This window comes from Engraulis encrasicolus, chromosome 24 (genome assembly GCF_034702125.1).
Source record: "Engraulis encrasicolus isolate BLACKSEA-1 chromosome 24, IST_EnEncr_1.0, whole genome shotgun sequence".
NCBI classification, from domain to species: Eukaryota; Metazoa; Chordata; class Actinopteri; order Clupeiformes; family Engraulidae; genus Engraulis; species Engraulis encrasicolus.
Genome location: NC_085880.1, coordinates 5,204,408 through 5,208,983, shown reverse-complemented (window position 1 = coordinate 5,208,983; position 4,576 = coordinate 5,204,408).

The window sequence follows — 4,576 nt, the reverse complement described above, 5'->3', positions numbered from 1 at the left end:
CTGGCCTACAGCACAGTTACTATAGAGTGATGTAAATGATTATGCGCTGGTTGGATCAAATTTGGGGGGGTTCTTTTTAGGTTTAGTTTTGTTTTTTCAGTAAGATCTATGTCTAGCCACCTCATTAGGTTCAATGGAATAACTGGGTGCAACCGCTATATAATATCATGTGCTAGTGTTGCACTTACACCGTAAATGTACTTCTACTTGTTGGCCACCTCTGGCCTCAAGGCAGGTTATTTCACTGATTATCTCATGTACCAAGAGATCAGCCGGTTCACTCAACTGGCTGAAACAAATTTGTGGCAGGACTTTACACTTTTGTCAACCTGAGATGTCCACCTCTGCTCAGCACTCAGCTCCACAAACCATACATACAGTATGCTTGCTACTGAAGCTACATTGTGAAACAATGATGTCTTAAACAAGTGAGAGTATTTTGGGTGTACTAGATCTGGTCCAGTATTGAGGGTGTGGGTGATCTCCTTTGGTTTGATTTGTTATGATATTTCTTGGAGAAAATAAGACAAAATTTGATTGAAACAGAAGATTAAATTGACTAAAATCAAGATGAACTTGACTAGGATCAAGATGAACAGTTAAACTATGCTGAAGGATCTGCTAATGGAATGGGATGATTCTCGATAATTACTCTCAAATATTGGAGTAATTCTACTAAAAATAGCTCTGTTGAGTTTAAGATGTCATAATTTGTTTTAGTGTGGTTCCCTAAGCCAGGAGGCCCGGGGGGTTGGTCTCCTCCTGAACAGTACAGTATCTATACCCTTGCAGTGCAGTAATGCAACATCCTTCACTATAGCAGGAAACACAGTGCCTCCCTCACCTCACTCCCTCCTGGCCACATGAACTGGATGCTCCCAAACACCCAGGTCAACTCAGTGCATATCAGCCGTAGCAGACAGAAAGCCCCCACCCCTACACACACACGCACACGCACGCACACACACACACACACACACACGCACACGCACGCACACACACACACACACACACACACACACAGAATGTAGCCTCTCACTTGGAACAATTCTGAAGAGGCACTGGGCCAATCGCGTTGCTGTTCTCGTTCCACCATGGAAGTAGGTGGCTGCTGGTGGATGTTATGAAAGGCTGTGTGCGTAACCACCTCCTCACCAGTGTTGTGTTCCGCTCCGTTCTCTTCTGTTCTCTTCTGTTCCGCTCCGTCTCGCTTTTTTGTAAATAATTCAGTGACATTTTATCTGGTTGCCCGGCACTCGCTTCTATCCTGTTCCATTATCCGCTCCCTCTCTCTCTCCTCTCTTTTCCTCTCCCCTCCTCCTCTTCTCCCTCCCGAAGTCCCTCCATCTTTCTGTGCCACCTCTATTGATCTTTGTCTTCGGACATAAATGCAGTTCTATTAGTCCATAATTAATAGGCGCTAAATGATTCATATTTTATTCCTCTAAAATAGGACAGTCAGAGGAAGAGGAGGGAGGGGTGGGGGTAAAGGGGTAGGAGGAGAGGGAAGGGAAGGGGGAGTGGGGCAGGCAGGAGAAAACTAGAGTAGATTGCTGCAGATCTGTGTGTGCGTGCGTGCGTGCGTGTCTGCGTACGTTATGTGAATATTTCATTGCCTCATCAGATGTGATGCCGACGAGGTTTCGTGCAAACAGACTGCCGGCGTGGAGTTAAAAGGAGCGGGAACGGTGATGAATGTAAGAGAGATAGAAGAGAAGAGAAAAGAAAAGGATGATTCCCCCTTTCAGATATGCCAGACCATATAAATAGACCTGTACATCTGCTCTCTTGCAACATTAATAAAGTCTCTCTCGCCCACATAATAGAACGCATCCACAAGCTGTCGCACACAGGCCCCATCAGCCCAGCCAGGGTGACCAGGGAGACAGCACCGGTGCGGACTACGTAGAATTCACAAGATGAGTCCTTCAACGGACGCATATTTCAATGAAAAGGACGTGTCTTTTCCAAGGCCGCCTGTTGAAACAGCCCAAGTCTTTGCTGAGAGAAACAGTAGCTCCTTTCACAGACCTTCTTCCTGATGAGTTCTTTTTTATTTAATTTCAACTAAAGCTGTGGTTCTCATTCTTTTTGGAATAAAGGGCACCCTAGACCTCATCATAAGCCTACCAACGCCCCCTTGACCTCATCAAAAGCCTGCCAACGCCCCCTTTAGTATTTAACAATTAAAATGGACTGTCACCCAATGGCAACTAAGCACCGCCCCTTTTTTATCTGTATCCTTTTCAACACCCCCCTAGGGCCCCTGTAGAGCCCCTGTTGAGAAAAACCAAAATGACTCCATATTTTTCTGGCAGCAATTGACAACAGTCATAAAATGCGGTTATTTTGTCCCATTTGGGTGTCAGAAGTGAAAAACTTGATCTGACATTTGTGGCTAACGAGAGAGCAGGGCAGTGGGGATGGGCTTGCGGGTTTAGATGGATGAGCAGCAGCTAGTCGCGCATGTTCATGCATCACTTTTAATTTGACTCGCGATCCATCTGCCTGCCTCCAGTCATTCAGAGATCCATCAAGCCTCATCATCATTAATCCGCCACGCACGCACACAAACTCCCCTAACCGCCTCCCCCTCTCTCTGCACTCCACTAAATCTTTTTTTTTTTTTAAAACCCAGACAGACTTTTATCATTGTACTTTGTATTTTTCTGCTTCCTGCATTGCATTGATAACAGATTAATGCGCACACAGCCTTTATCTGTGAACACTTTCTCCGTCTTTCTCTCTTTCTCTCTTTCTCTCTCACTCCACTCCACTCAGGTTTTCTTTCCAGGCATTTGCTATCATTGCAATCTCAATTTGTCTGCTTCTTGCAATGCATTGACAATAGAACACAACCTGATGTGTGCACAGAGGCGTTGCCAGCCAGACAGCAAGCAAGCCAACAAGACAGGCAAACTGCTTAGGCTCCACCAGCATCAGTAGGCCTAACTTACTAAGGGCTCACGGGGAGCGGATGGCCTGTAAACCATGACGCTGACAACGTATTTTTGATAACACTTCAGAATAGGTTTCACATGATGTGAGACACTAGTCATCAATCAAGGGCCTATTGATCCTTATTACGATTATATCACTAATAAAGGCCTACTAATTCACAAGACATTTGTGAATACACGCCTAACAAATTATATAAAACACATCTTAGCCTACTGTTAATTTCTTATACAGACAGTTAGGCATGTATTCATGGCTAAAATGTGAGAGCCCTATTCTAAAGTTTGACAGCATTTTTCACTGAAAGTGGTTGTTGGTCTGTAGTCTAGGATCGCCTCTGTCTAGGTCAGGGATGTCAAACTCAGGCCCGGGGGCCAAATTTGGCCCGCAAAGCCATTTTATTCGGCTCGCGAGATCATTTAAAATATCTATTACAGTTGGCCCACATACACCTAAATGTATAGCGTAACATGACTTGAACATGAAATTTGCTGTGTCACTGGATGTGCAGACACATTTGAACTAACAAATATGATGGGAAAGAGTGTGGGCGAAATTTAACTATGAATATGAAGACACACAATGTACAGACAATTTTAGTCAATTTTTAAAATTAAATGTTGAGTTCGGCCCGCAACTTCGTTCCAGATTTTGATTTTGGCCCTCAGTCAATTTGAGTTTGACACCCCTGGTCTAGGTAGCTGGCTGGAGCATGTGCTACTGTACCGCCGCCACACTTGAGCTCTTCGATGATGCCGTGGGACTGACTGACTGACTGACTGACTTTTAAACTTCTTGCAGCAACAGATACCCAGTTACCCACGCCATCATCAGCCAGTCAGTCAGTCAGTGAGTGGTCCTTGATTGTGCTACTTCAGGCTCCAAATTCTAAATAAATCATGATTTCTTTTTTTCTTTTTTTGCTACCAACTTCTTTTAACATGATATTTTAGATCACTGTTTCTTTTTTAGATTTTTGTGGGGCTTTTTATGGCTTTATTGTGACAAGACAGTTAGAGAGGGACAAGAAATGAGCGGTTAAACAGAGACGGGGAAGGTTCGGCAAATGACCCGGGATGGAATCGAACCCAGGTCGCCAGTGTAGTAACCCAGTGGTGCCCTACCGTTAGGCCAGGGCAGGGCCCTTTTTTATTTTTAAAGTGGGACTGAAAAGATTCCAGTTGAAGCGGACTTATCTTTTTGCTAATTTGGTCCTACTGAGACAACTTGTAGCCTACTGTATGAGCAGGCTTTATCCAGTATCAGTCCTGAATAAGGCCTTTTGACTCCTATTGCAGGCAGTCATCACTCATCAGTATTAGCAGAAACACTTTGAACTAATGTCCTTGATTTCATCGTCATATTCCATTCAGCCTACTGTGTGCTATTCCAATCTCGTCAGCCATCACATTGCATTCAGCCAGTGAAGTGCCGTTTCAATCTTATTGCAGTACAGTGTTTCCCATACATTGAAGAAACTATGGTGCACCGTCGTAGTTTGAATTTGGCCGCCATAGTTTCCGAAAATAAATAAATAAATAAAAATATAAATAATAAATAAAAAAGTGTGCAATCAGAATCGCTTTGTTAAAGTGCATTCAGATTATGTGATGTTAAT